Raw genomic sequence first — 15,874 nt, 5'->3', positions numbered from 1 at the left:
CTAATGGGAAATTGCTATATAACACAAGGAGCTCAAAGCTATACTTTGTGACAACCTCAGTTCAGTTCAGTTGCTCAGTCGTGTCCAACTTTTTGCAACCCCATGAAACACAGCACGCCAGGCCTCCCTGTCCATCACCATCTCCTGGAGTTTACTCAGACTCATGTCGATCAAGTCGGTGATGCCATCCAGCCATCTCATCCTCTGTCATCCCCTTCTTCTCCTGCCCCCAATTGCTCCCAGCATCAGGGTCTTTTCCAATGAGTCAATTCTTCGCATGAGGTGGCCAAAGTATTGGAGTTTCAGCTTTAGCATCAGTCCTTCTAATGAACACCTAGGACTGATCTCCTTTAGAATGGACTGGTTGGATCTCCTTACAGTCCAAGGGACTCTGAAGAGTCTTCTCCAACACCACAGTTCAAAAGCATCAATTCTTCGATGCTCAGCTTTCTTCACAGTCCAACTCTCACATCCATTCATGACTACTGGAAAAACCATAGCCTTGACTAGACGGACCTTTGTTGGCAAAGTAATATCTCTGTTTTTGAATATACTATCTAGGTGGTCATAACTTTCCTTCCAAGGAGTAAGCATCTTTTAATTTCATGACTGCAATCACCATCTGCAGTGATTTTGGAGCCCAATAAAATAAAGTCTGAGACTGTTTTCACTGTTTCCCCATCTATTTCCCATGAAGTGATGGGACGAGATACCATGATCTTAGTTTTCTGAATCTTTAGCTTTAAGCCAACTTTTTCAGTCTTCTCTTTCACTTTCATCAAGAGGCTTTTCAGCTCCTCTTCACTTTCTGCCATAAGGGTGGTATCATCTGCATATCTGAAGTTATTGATATTTCTCTCAGCAATCATGATTCCAGCTTGTGCTTCTTCCAGTCCAGCATTTCTCATGATGTGCTCTGCATATAAGTTAAATAAGCAGGGTGACAATATACAGCCTTGATATACTCCTTTTCCTATTTGGAACCAGTCTGTTGTTCCATGTCAAGTTCTAACTGTTGCTTCCTGACCTGCATGTAGGTTTCTCAAGAGACAGGTCAGGTGGTCTGGTATTCCCATCTCTTTCAGAATTTTCCACAGTTTATTGTGATCCACACAGTCAAAGGCTTTGGCATAGTCAATAAAGCAGAAATAGATGTTTTTCCCTGGAACTGTCTTGCTTTTTCAATGATCCAGAGGATGTTGGTAATTTGATCTCTGGTTCCTCTGCCTTTTCTAAAACCAGCTTGAACATATGGAAGTTCACGATTCATGTATTGCTGAAGCCTGGCTTGGAGAATATTGATCATTCCTTTACTAGCATTTGAGATGAGTGCAATTGTGCGGTAGTTTGAGCATTCTTTGGCATTGCCTTTCTTAGAGATTGGAATGAAAACTGACCTTTTCCAGTCCTGTGTCCACTGCTGAGTTTTCCAAATTTGCTGGCATATTAAGTGCAGCACTTTCACAGCATCATCTTTCAGGATTTGAAATAGCTCAGCTGGAATTCCATCACCTCCACTAGCTTTGTTCGTAGTGATGCTTTCTAAGGCCCATTTGACTTTACATTCCAGGATGTCTGGCTCTAGGTGAGTGATCATACCATCGTGATTATCTTGGTCTTGAAGATCTTTTTTGTACAGTTCTTCTGTGCATTCTTGCCACCTCTTCTTAATACCTTCTGCTTCTGTTAGGTCCATACCATTTCTGTCCTTTATCGAGCCCATCTTTGCATGAAATGTTCCCTTGATATCTCTAATTTTCATGAAGAGATCTCTAGTCTTTCCCATTTTGTTATTTTCCTCTATTTCTTTGCATTGATTGCTGAGGAAGGCTTTCTCATGTCTCCTTGCTCTTCTTTGGAACTCTGCATTCAGATGCTTATATCTTTCCTTTTCTCCTTTGTTTTTCGCTTCTCTTCTATTCACAGCTACTTGTAAGGCCTCCTCAGACAGCCATTTTGCTTTTTTGCATTTCTTTTCCATGGGGATGGTCTTGATCCCTGTCTCCTGTACAATGTCACAAACCTCCATCCATAGTTCATCAGGCACTCTATCTATCAGATCTAGTCCCTTAAATCTATTTTTCACTTCTACTGTATAATCATAAGGGATTTGATTTAGGTCATACCTGAATGGTCTAGTGGTTTTCCCTACTTTCTTCAGTTTAAGTCTGAATTTGGCAATAAGGAGTTCATGATGTGAGCCACAGTCAGCTCCTAGTCTTGTTTTTGCTGACTGTATAGAGCTTCTCCATCTTTGGCTGCAAAGAATATAATCAATCTTGAGTGGTGCAACTGGGTGGAGTGTGGGTGAAGCTTCAATAGGAAGTGACATGTGTATACTTACGGTTGATTCATTTATTGTATGGCAGAAGCCAACACACTATGGTCAAGTAATTATCTTCCAATTAAAACTAAATTTTAAAAGTAGAAATAAATGCATTGAAAAACTATATTCTCATGTTGCAAAAAAATTAAATATCAGTATATCTGAAGTAGGAAATATAGTAATGATTTCTCAGTCTTCCTATAATTCCCATGGCTTCAATATTCTGCCTATATATACAAAAACTTGAATTAGTCTCAATGTAATTTTTACCAAAGGCATTTCTTTTGTTTAATTTTAGTCTTAATGTGGTACTTGCTCTCCAAATGGCAAGAATGAAAGAACAGTAACAACACAGAAACTCTTAAGCATAATTATTGCTACATGAAAGAGGTTTATTGGCACCGTGTAAACCTGATCTGACTCTTTCACTTGATAATGATGGCTTTGAGCTGGTCAATTAACCTCCCTTATTTTAATATGTTTCATTTGTAAAATGAGGATAATAATTCTAAACAATGCCAGAGGCTGTTTATAATTATCAAATGAGATTTTGTATTTGGAAGTTATCAATAAGTATCTCATTGTGATTATTAGTAAGAGTCTGATTCTGTATGTGTTAGTTCTTTTGCTGTATTCCCATCGACCGTATTAGCAAAGGTATTGCATTAAAATATCCCATGGATTCGTTCTCAATTCTATTTCCTTCAAACTCCACAGCCAATCCAGGAGACTCAGTTAAATTTTTCCAAATGTAGCATCTCCGCACATGATCACTGCTAGAATGTAGATCCAAACCACCATTATTTACTTCTCAGATTATGAAAACATGCTTACCAACTGATCTCTGTCTCAAGCCTTAGCTTCTAATTATTTATTTTCAAAACCATATCCAGAACTCCTTTAAAATGCAAGTCAAATTATGTCCTTTACATAAAACATTGCAAGCAACTTTATTCTGAGTCATAAATAATCACATTGCTATTGTGATGGGTAAAATCTTTCTCATGTGTTGCTCAGCACCTCTGTCTGACTCCACTCCAGTTGCCCCTAAGTCAGTTATGATTTTCCTATTGAGACTGTGGGGTTTTTTTCCTGGTTTGTTTTTAACCAAGACATATACATAGATTGCTTTACTACTTCAATTGTTCAAATATCCAACTTTTAATGAAGATTTAGCAACTTCACTTGTATCCCATTATAAGCAGTCTCATTTGCTGTTTTGTTTGTTTGTCTCAGTACTGATTAACACACAATATGCGACATACTCTAATTCGTTTAATGAATGTAAAGTCCTTTAATGAATGTAATGTAAAAAAGAGGGATTTTTATCTGTATCATTCACAATTATATCTGCCACTGTTAGTACAGTTCAGTAAATATTTTTTTAAATGAACGAACAATATTTTGAGGAAAAAAGTGTTTCTTCTTGCTAAGATTCCTACAGTAGTTTTCCACTGCTGCTAAAATAATTACCACAAAGTTGGTGGCTGAAAACAACACAAATTTATTATCTTATATTTGTAGAGGAATAAAAGTCCAACACAGGTTTAACCTTAAGCTTATTTTATGGAATGTGGGTGGCCTCTATAAGCTGGAAAAGCTACTAGGGTAGTGAAACCTGTGTTGGATTTTTATTCCTATAAAACTGAAAGATAATAAATTTGTGTTGTTATCTCCACTGACTCAATGGACATGAATTTGAGCAAACTCTGGGAGATAGTGAAGGACAGGTAAGTCTGGCATGCTCCAGTCCGTGGGGTCGCAGTGTCGGACACAACTTAACAACTGAACAACAACAACATGACACCTTACCTTGATCTTTGAAGCTGGCAGTGTCACGTCTTTCTGACAGTTCTCCTATGGTTACATCTCCCTCTGATTTTGACCTCTTCTACTCTCTTTCAGCTTTAAAGACTCTCATTACTAGATTGTGACCACCTGAATCATCCAGGCTATTCACCCTTTCTAAGGTCAGCTAATTAGATCATTTAATTTTGCCTGCAACCTCAGTGTTCCTTTTCCATGTGACCTTTACTCAAGGGTTCTGGGGATTACAGTATGGATATCTTTTGTTGCTGCTTAGTAGCTAAGTCATGTTCGACTCTTTGCAACCCACCAGCCTCTTCTGTCCATGGGATTTTCCAGGCTAGAATACTGGAGTGGACTGCCATTTCCTTCTCCAGGAAATCTTCCCAACCCAGGGATTAAACTCCCATCTCCTGCACTGGCAGGCAGATTCTTTACCACTGAGCCAGCAGGGAAGCCCATGGGTATCTTTGGGTGATCATCATTTTGCCAGCCACAGTTCCCTTCTATAATTACTCTTGATTCTCTCTCTTCCTTCTATATCCTCAAGCATCTTGAGTCAGGCCTTACTTCTCCATAGTAACCACTTGCACTGAGATCACTAATGACTTCAACTAACACATTCGGGAGATACTCTTTCACCTTCACAGTTTTATGCACCCGTAGCATGTGTAGCATGGAAGCAATTCTTTTCAGCTTTCTTATTGAGATGGTTTCTTACCTTACCTTCTGTGGAAAGTGTTCTTTGGTTCTTTTATTACTCTGACATAGGAGAGAAATGATGAAAAAAAAATTATAGAAGATGAAGTTATCCCAACCTTTAATTTTACTGTGTTTTCTTACTAATTAATATATGGAATTCTGGTATGAAAATATTCATCATATCTGCATCATGCAGTTCTCTATGACAGATGTGTACAGATGTACTTCATTTGATGTGATCCAATTTTAAATAAAATATCAGATAGTTGTTAAAAATTGAAAAAATATATAATTTAAATGCAAAAAAAGCTATTCTTTTCAGGTTTCTCTTGATACACCCTCTGTTTAAGTGTTGAAGCTTCTACAGCATTCTAAAACTAAACTTAGTTGTGATTGATTCTACAATCTCCAGTCACCTATCTTTATATTTGTAACTGAATATTTAGGCATTCTCAGCAACCATTACAATTGTTTTCCACAAATTGAGCATTTCTTTACATATTCCATAGGGCCTTTGATAAATAAATTTCAGAATTTGTTAATCACCTCCCAATTTTTTTTTTCCTTCTTATGTGTACCATCTTTGCTTAATAGCAACAAGATGCTCCAGTTGACTCCTAACAAAATGTAAAATTCAGTTTGCCTTGAACTGTCTGTATCTGCCTTCTTGACTTATCTCTAAAAATCTCTTTTATAAACACTTTAATAAAATCTGTTTTACTCTGTGTTCCTTATCTTTACTGATTTATTTTGAACCTTCATCATTTCTCTCATAATTTAGTAATGGTTTTCCTTACCCTCAGTCCTCCTCATTATATATGTAAATGCTCGTATATGAAATAGCATTTCTAGATTACATTTCTAATTACATTATCAAACTGTTTAAAAACATAGGGCAAGGGCATGGTATATGAGCATCTTCCAATCCACTTTTGTTTTCCTTTCTGGCTCCTACTTCAATCTTTCCTTATTGATATTTCCTTGTTCCTGTCATATGAATTACTTGAAGCTCACAATGGGCACCATATGTTTTACAGTTTGTTTCATCTTCTGGAATTCTGTTCTTTTTACATCCAGTTCCAACCTTCTATGCTACAGAAAAACTTTCCTGAATGATGTTTAAAAATCTACTTCTCTTCCAATTTCCTTAACTGCTTTGTATATTCTTCTCTTTTAATATTCCAACTGTGTGTTCACTTTTCCACTTCAGGAAAATCAATTTTGTGATGAAATGGACTCTTTGATTCAAAAATTTAGTGAAGTACTTAATGAGGAAGACTGGATTATTTGTTGGATTAGTAATTTTTCTTTCTTCCACTACCGTAGTGGGAGGGAAATGACCTGATAAACGCTTCTGCAGAAGAGAGACTAAGGATGATGATATCTGAAACCACAATTGTGTTTCTTCAATTGCTATGGCACATGGCTCCAGTATTAATGACCTAATTCAAAACCGCCAGCCTTATCAAACCTACATATTTTTTAACCTGTTGTAATTTAAAATGTATAGTTCTATAATTATGCTATGCTACGGTAGTAGTCCTCAACTAGGTATGAACTAACCCTTCTTAGCACATTTGGAAATATTTAGAGACATTTTTTCATAGTCACAATTGGGAGGATGCTACCAGCATCTAGTGAGTAGAGGTCAAGAATGCTGTAAGAGATTATTATCCAGCCCAAACAGTCAATAGTGCCACTATTAGAAGTACTACTCCAGAGTAAACGATGTACTTTACTAAAGGTAATATCCAGATCTCTATATATAAATAGAATATTTACTTAACTGCTCCAGGGACTGAAATACATGTGGTTTTTTATTCTATGCTATTTTTATATAGTTATAGGAATAAAAGTTCCATTTCATTTTCAAGGGACACTAAAGCATGATTTTCTCTAAAATATTATATCTTTATTTTTATATGCATATCACCTATACATATGTGTGTGTGTGTATGTGTGTTTATATTTCACTAATTTTCCCTAATTTTAGTGCATGCTCTTTATAGACTGAACTTTATTTTTTAAATTTAATTTGGAAGTTAGCATTTCAGATGTATTAATTTATTCAAAACAGAAAAAAAAAAACCCACATTATGCCTTAAGCTGTCTTTCAGAGATGTTGTAATAGCATCACATGAATGGAAATTAATTGGCCTAGTGTTCCTTATAAAGTGTAAGTAGATATTATTTATTCTATTAAACATATGATAAGAAGAAAGTAACATAGTATTTTCCCAGTTTAGAAATGATAAGGATGAAGTAGAACACCCTTCTCCAGTACATGCTGCTGCTGCTGCTGCTAAGTCGCTTCAGTCGTGTCCGACTCCCAGCAACCCCATGGACTGCAGCCCACCAGGCTCCTCCATCCATGGGACTTGCCAGGCAAGAGTCCTGGAGTGGGTTGCCATTGCCTTCTCCGTCTCCAGTGAATAGGCATGCATATATATTTTATCTTAAAGTGTTCTATATATATTACTAAAGCTGACACTTGCAATGCAGAAATACTCAGGTGAAATTTAATAAAAAGTTAAGAAAAGCAAGATAGAGAGAAAGATTAGGATTTGCTATGCTTTTCCATGATTAATTAGTCCTGTTTATAAAAGAACTTTCAGATTTCCTATAGCCCACAGAGCAGCACTGATACTCCAGTTTGATATACCCTGAGATCATATTGACAATTTATACTACAAGGTAATATCCGGTATTTGTTTGTGCATTTAATGAGATCACTTATTGTTATGAGATTTAATAGATAGATAAGCCAGACCTTACCCTTGTGAAATACACAATCACATAGACCAAAAGCAGACTGGTACCATGGTAAATGATATAGATGCACACTGGAAGGTGTGGCAGATGCTGCAGATACCCTGTTCAATAGCCATTAGCTCCTTATTTCTTGATATAATAAGCTGGCTTCTGTTCAGGAATTGATAACTCATGTTCTCAGAGAAAGTGGTCCTTTCCCAGCTCCTGGAAAGAACAATTCCCAGCACCTGGAATAACAATGTTTTTTCTTTTGTAAGTGACTGGCTCAGCATGGTTATGTGACATAACTGTGGCTAATGAGACAAATATAAAATTTGCTTTTGAGAACCTGGGGAAGGAATTTTCTTGATAAAAAGATATTGGGGTGGGTGAGGGGGCTGTCTCTTTTCCCCTTTACCAAGTGGGCTATTTGAAGGCATGGTAACTGGAACTTCAGCAGTATTTTGATCATTAGGGCATCAGCCCCAGTTTGAAAGTCCCAGTGCTGAGGACAGTGGGAAAGAAAGATGAAAGATCCTGGCTCTTGAGAAGCTGATTCTGTCCTACACAAGGTTTCTTTTTTATCAGCTTTTCTTTTAATTACAATTAAAATTAAATTGTAATTTCTATTTCATACAAATGAAAATATCTTAACTGATAGAGAAAGATAACTAAGCGAAGCTGGGAGAGATCAGGTAGGACTTCCCAAAGTAAATACAATCTACATGCACTATCAAATCTCTAGACACCTCTGAAGTTTCATGTTCTCTATAATCTCTGTCCATAGAAGAGATTTAGTTATCAGAACTGAATAATGGGCTCATATTTGGGGCAGAATGCAATATCATAATTCATGGAATGCATTCAAAATCAGAGAAATTCTCTATTGAGGTCTACAGAAGTCAATAAAAAAGAGTTAAATAACTACACAATATGTGTTGACTCAAAGTCATTTTAAATACTATTTATCAAGATAGACAAAAAAAAGTTTCCAAACAGAATTACCAAGAGACCTTTCAGATACTGCCTAAAATGAACCTGAAATGGATTATATAACTTTGTTTCCTGGAACTTCCTAGCCATAAAGTGAGGTGCACAGGAGGATGCAAGAGATTGTGTGCAATGAAGGAGAGATTTAAACTCTACTCCCACTGAGAATGCTTACAAAAATTGCTCCAACTATTCAGCCATCCCTTCTTGCACCCTAACAGAGCCTGTTTTATATTCCTTTCATATAGGAATATTTGAAGGCAAAAAGCAAATACATCTTTTCCTTTATTTGTGTGTGCTATTATAGCCTGACAATATGAATTGAGCTGCTTTTATCAACCTAAATGCTTGAGTTCTTTACCACGTGTTTCTTGTATCATCACTATAGTGTACAGGTCTAGTTTCTAGCTAGCATGCAGTGACTAATGATGGATGTATCCCCACTGATGATGTAACTACTATTTGAAATTAACATTGATGGGACTTTCCTGTGGTTCAGTGGCTAAGAATCCACCTCTGAATGCAATGGACACAGGTTTGATCCCTGGTCAAGGAAGAGTCCACATGCTGCAGTGTGGCTAAGTCCATGTGCTGCAACTACAGAGCCCATGCAGAAAGCCAACTAAGAAATGAAGACCCAGTGCAGCCAAAAATAACTAAGTAAATTTTCAAAAAAGAAACTAACTTATTGATACTGCTGCTGCTACTGCTGCTAAGTTGCTTCAGTCGTGTCTGACTCAGTGTGACCCCTTAGACAGCAGCTCACCAGGCTCCTCCATCCCTGGGATTCTCCAGGCAAGAACACTGGAGTGGGCTGCCATTTCCTTCTTCAATGCAGGAAAGTGAAAAGTGAAAGTGAAGTCGCTCAGTCATGTCCGATTCATAGCGACCCCATGGACTGCAGCCTATCTGGCTCCTCTGCCCATGGGGTTTTCCAAGCAAGAGTACTGGAGTGGGTTGCCATTGCCTTCTCCCTTATTGATACTATGTACATATATTTTGCCATCCAAGTCAGATTATTTCTGTGAATGAAATTAGAGCTCTTAATAACTTAAGTGGAATGACAGGCATTACGCAAGACTGTCCAAAGTTCTCCTGGTCTACCTGGGAAGAAGATTTTTATCTCAAGACCTTAATGCTGCTCTTTCAATGACATAATTTTTCAATTTTAAAATATATTTTATTTTTCAAAATGGTATTGTATTCTGAAAAATTCAATCATGTATATTTTTAAATGATAAAGTTTTAGAAAGTTAACCAATAAGTATATCTTAAGTTTTATTGGTAGTCAGGATTTGAAAAGGTTGAGATTGATTGAAATTCTTGGGAAAGCTTCATGGAAGAAGTGGAATTTGAAATAGACCTTGTAAATTTTGTTGGGCTGGAGGGGCAGAGGAAGGATCAATGATAACAATGTGGAAACAATACAAACAAAGGGAAGGGGAAAGGAATATTATCAATATTATGCCAGTCTATTCAAACTGACTAACAATATGCTGCCTTCATAAAAATGAGCAACCATTTGTTGATTTACAGTATGCACAATAATTTATACACCTGTCATCTGACATTTATCCAAATAGAAAAAATTCTATCAGTTCTTTTATGATTATAATTCTTCATGATTATTCTCAATTATATGTAAAGAAATAGGAAGGGTAAAATATTTATGTAAAGTGATAGACATTTAGTAATGTAGGCTACAAAATGTTTTATGAATTTTTAAACTCCTTTTATCAAGTGTTCCTCATACTCTGTGGTATCTCTTCTGTAATGACTGGAAGATGGTAGAATAATTGTCTCCTTGTGGGCTGAGGAAAATATGGTGAAAATAATTCCATAGTTGTTATTAATATAAGACTGAAAAAGGAAAATGTGGAATGCATGAAAAGAAACCGTGAAGGAGTCAAGAATAGAGCTGACTGTGAGCCAGAATGAAGCTTTCAAAAGCAGAGATGGTAAAAGATGAGAACTAATATTCAGTAATTGTGGCGATGAGCTTCTAATAACAAAAAAATACTGAAAAGAGTGGTTATAGAGGATGAGAATATATTCCATTGTCTATTTAAGTGAAAAGCAATTGAGGATGCAGCTTTTTAATAAGGAAAATATCATGGTCTAGTGGTCCAGAGTCTAAAATGGGCTCTACTCTAGTTCAGCTATTGAATTTGGTGGACCTTAAACAGATGGCAGGAAACTAGGAATGAAGATGATTTACAGGCTCCTTGCCCACTTCTTTCCTCTTCTCAAATGTTATTAATCTCCCTTGGAAAAGCTTTGTGGCACATAGAATATAGATGGACAACAGCCAAAAGCACAACGTACATAAAAATAAGAACATATGTAGTAAGGATAAAAATATATTAACAAGTGAATGTTTATCAGTTTGTGAGTACTAAACTCTCTGCTAAATTTGTTAAAATGTAATGATAGGTTGCGCATGATTGTGTGCCCTCATCCCACTGGTTAGCTCATGATTGAACAGCTTAAATCCCTTTATTTTCAGATGCACAAGGAAAATGATGATATTTCTTGCATGAGCAATTTTATGCTTCATTACTCTTAATTGCATGCTTACGCTTCACTCTTGAAAGCTTAAAATGTCTTAGAAAAAAAAGAGGTCAATATATAAGATCTTGCAGAAATAAAAAAAAAAATCTCAAAATCTGAAAAAGAGGGGAAAAAAAAAAGATCTGCTAGGAGGTATAACTTATTTAAAAATAAAAATTCATGCATTGAAATTAAGTAGGCAATTCAAAAAACTTCCATTACACAAAAGGGTAGTTGACATAAGTAACAATCTGTGTAAGTCAGTAATAAAAGCAAAGTGGTAGTAATCAGATCAAGAGAGAACTGAATCAATTTTTAGAAAATAAAGATGCCATGGCCACTGCCCTGATTCTAATGACAGAAAAAGTAACTACAAGAACTTCTTTAGATTATCACTGAATTTGAACTATTCCTTATTATAGGTACCATTTATAATCATGTAGGACTTGATCTTATTTTTTTTTAATATATTTGCTAAATAAAAGTGTTTGTTTTGTTTTGTTTTACTTAACCTAAATTTCCTGAGGTCAAAGACTCTGGATAACTTTTAATTGTTTTCTTCCTATACCTAGGGTAATGCTTAGAAAAGAATAAAACCTCAGTTATTAGTTACTAAACGAAATAATGATTTTATGAAGAAAAACACACAAAGTAGGAAGTCAAGGAACACTTGGAGTAACAGGCAAATTTGGAATACAGAATGAAGCAGGGCAAAGGCTAATAGAGTTTTGCCCAAAGAACGCACTGGTTATAGCAAACACCCTCTTCCAACAACACAAGAGAAGACTCTACACATGGACATCACCAGATGGTCAACACCAAAATCAGATTGATTATATTCTTTGCAGCCAAAGATGGAGAAACTCTATACAGTCAGCAAAAACAAGAATGGGAGATGACTGTGTCTCAGATCATGAACTCCTTATTGCCAAAATCAGACTTAAATTGAAGAAAGTAGGGAAAACCACTAGATGCAGTTCAGTTCAGTTCAGTCGCTCAGTCGTATCTGACTCTTTGCAACCCCATGAACTGCAGCACGCCAGGCCTCCCTGTCCCTCACCAACTCCTGGAGTTCACTCAGACTCACATCCATCAAGTCAGTGATGACATCTAGCCATCCTCTGTTGTCCTCTGTCGTCCCCTTCTCGTGCTGTCCCCAATCCCTCCCAGCATCAGAATCTTTTCCAATGAGTCAAGTCTTCGCATGAGGTAGCCAAAGTACTGGAGTTTCATCTTTAGCACCATTCAAGTATGACCTAAATCAAATCCCTTATGATTATACAGTGGAAGTGAGAAATAGATTTAAGGGACTAGATCTGATAGATAGAATGCCTGATGAACTATGGACTGAGGTTCGTGACATTAGGGAATAGATCTGATAGATAGAATGCCTAATGACTATGGACTGCGATTACTGACATTGTACGGGAGACAGAGATCAAGATGATCCCCATGGAAAATAAATGCAAAAAAGCAAAATGGCTGTCTGGGGAGGCCTTACAAATAGCTGTGAAAAGAAGAGAAGCGAAAAGCAAAGGAGAAAAGGAAAGATATAAGCATCAGAATGCAGAGTTCCAAAGAATAGCAAGGAGAGATTCGAAAGCCTTCCTCAGCGATAGATGCAAAGAAATAGAGGAAAACAACAGAATGGGAAAGACTAGAGATCTCTTCAAGAAAATTAGAGATACCAAAGGAACATTTCATGCAAAGATGGGCTTGATAAAGGACAGAAATGGTATGGACCTAACAGAAGCAGAAGATATTAAGAGGCGGCAAGAATACACAGAAGAACTGTACAAAAAAGATCTTCAAGACCAAGATAATCATGATGGTGTGATCACTCACCTAGAGCCAGACATCCTGGAATGTGAAGTCAACTGTGCCTTAGAAAGCATCACTACGGACAAAGCTACTGGAGGTGATGGAATTCCAGCTGAGCTATTTCAAATCCTGAAAGATGATGCTGTGAAAGTGCTGCACTCAATATGCCAGCAAATTTGGAAAACTCAGCAGTGGCCACAGGACTGGAAAAGGTCAGTTTTCATTCCAATCCCAAAGAAAAGCAATACCAAAGAATGCTCAAACTACTGCACAATTGCCCTCATCTCACAGTCTATTAAAGTAATGATCAAAATTCTCCCAGCCAGGCTTCAGCAATACATGAACCGTGAACTTTCAGATGTTCAAGCTGGTTTTAGAAAAGGCAGAGGAACCAGTGATCAAAGTGTCAACATCTGCTGGATCATGGGAAAAGCAAGAGAGTTCCAGAAAAACATCCATTTCTGTTTTATTGACTATGCCAAAGCCTTTGACTGTGTGAATCACAATAAACTATGGAAAATTCTGAAAGAGATGGGAATACCAGACCACCTGACCTGCCTCTTGAGAAACCTATATGCATGTCAGGAAGCAACAGTTAGAACTGGATATGGAACAGACTGGTTCCAACTTTGAAAAGGAGTATGTCAAGGCTGTATATTGTCACCCTGCTTATTTAACTTATGTGCAGAATAGATCATGAGAAACGCTGGGCTGGAAGAAGCACAAGCTGGAATCAAGACTGCCGGGAGAAATATCAATAACCTCAGATATGCAGATGACACCAGCTTTATGGCAGAAAGGGAAGAGGAACTAAAAAACCTCTTGATGAAAGTGAAAGTGGAGAGTGAAAAGTTGGCTTCAAGCTCAACATTCAGAAAACGAAGATCATGGCATCTGGTCCCATCACTTCATGAGAAATAGATGGGGAAACAGTGGAAACAGTGTCAGACTTAATTTTTGGGCTCCAAAATCACAGCAGATGGTGATTGCAGCCATGAAATTAAAAGACACTTACTCCTTGGAAGGAAAGTTATGACCAAACTAGACAGCAGATTCAACAGCAGAGACATTACTTTGCTGACTAAGGTCCGTCTAATCAAGGCTATGGTTTTTTCAGTCATCATGTATGGATGAGAGAGTTGGACTGTGAAGAAGGCTGAGTGCCGAAAAATTGATGCTTTTGAACTGTGGTGTTGTAGAAGACTCTTGAGAGTCCTTTGGACTGCAAGGAGATCCAACCAATCTATCCTAAAGGAGATCAGTCCTGGGTGTTCTTTGGAAAGAATGATGCTAAAGCTGAAACTCCATTACTTTGGCCACCTCATGCAAAGAGTTGACTCATTGGATAAGATTCTGATGCTGGGAGGGATTGGGAGCAGGAGGAGACAGGGACGACAGAGGATGAGATGGCTGGATGGCATCACCGACTCAATGGACGTGAGTTTGAGTGAACTCTGGGAGTTGGTGATGGACAGGGAGGCCTGGCATGCTGCAATTCTTGGTGTTGCAGAGAGTCGGACATTACTGAGCGACTGAACTGAACTGATGACATGTGAGATACTTGACCAAAATATCAGCTGATTAAGGCTATTTGGGCTAACTCTAGCTCACTATAGCCAGGACCACATATTATAATTCCAATAATATGCAATCTCAACTACAGTGGCATAAGACAAATCTTATACTTAGACTCATGATCTATGTTATTTCTGGTATATCAGATTTTTGTGTTTACCTTTGCCCTTCTTGCTTCTACAGTAGTTTCTCTTTGATAACTTTCTCTTCCTTTCTAAAGGAATTGGGAGTAGTAATTTTTTGTTGTCATCAGTATTTGCTGACATATTTCTTTACTGAGTATATGAAGTAGATAGATGGGCATTAGGTACCACGGTTTCATTGAAAGCATTTCTATATCTTGGAAAAGTTTCATTGCCTGACACATTAATGAACTTTTGTAAGCTCCTGATTTGGTACTTACTTGAGTATTAGAAGGAAACAATGTTAGTCATTTAGTTTGCCCAACTCCTTGTAACACCACAGACTGTAGCCCACCAGACTCCTCAAGAACCCAGGAAATTCTGGGAAAGCCATTTTTAAATTCAGAATGTAATGAAAATCTATAAATGTGTATGTTCCCTGGCTTCCTCCTAAGTAATTCATTTTTAAAGTAATTTCAAAATGAGGTTGGTTTTATTTTACAGTAATTAATTTCCATTTTTTTCTTCTATTTTATATGCTTAATGAATTTAAATAGTAGAAAACTGTCTGTTTGTAACAATTCCTGGTATAAATTTCATTATTCAATTTATTAACCATAACTGCCACTTTACATTGTAGAGAGTCTAGTCTGTGTTTGAGGGCATTTTGGGCTTGTTTATTTTGTTGATGCACAAATTTACCAGTATTATAAGTCTATATATATGTTCAACTCTTTGAAAGCTATACACTTTGTTTCCCTCCATCCTCTATCTAGACTTGAACAGTGGCTTCTTTAGATTACTTGTATTTGATTAAATAACTGAAAAATCAATTCTATGAATATAATCCATTAATGGTACTATCTACATTGAAAAACAATAAAAATAAATAAAAACTTAGTGACTCTTATTTTTTACTTCTTTTTATGAGCACGTTTCTAAGAATGTTTCTAAGAAATAACAACAGGTTAATTCTGGAAGCCCGAAGAAAAGGAAGCTATCTCAATCACTTGCCCCTATAAAATTTACATCAACTGACTTTTCAAGTTCCTTTTCATCACATAAAAAGCACATATTACACTGGGGCTTTTCTGGTGGCTCAGTTGATAAAGAATCCACCTGAAAATGCAAGAGACTCCCTGTAATGCAAGAGACCTGGGTTTAATCAATCCCTGGGTGCAGAAAATATCCTGGAGTAGGAAATGGCAACCCATTCCAGTATTCTTGCCCG

Source organism: Budorcas taxicolor, chromosome 6, assembly GCF_023091745.1.
Source record: "Budorcas taxicolor isolate Tak-1 chromosome 6, Takin1.1, whole genome shotgun sequence".
Classification (NCBI taxonomy): domain Eukaryota; kingdom Metazoa; phylum Chordata; class Mammalia; order Artiodactyla; family Bovidae; genus Budorcas; species Budorcas taxicolor.
The sequence above is the reverse complement of the archived record's forward strand: the minus strand, read 5'-3'. Positions refer to the sequence as shown.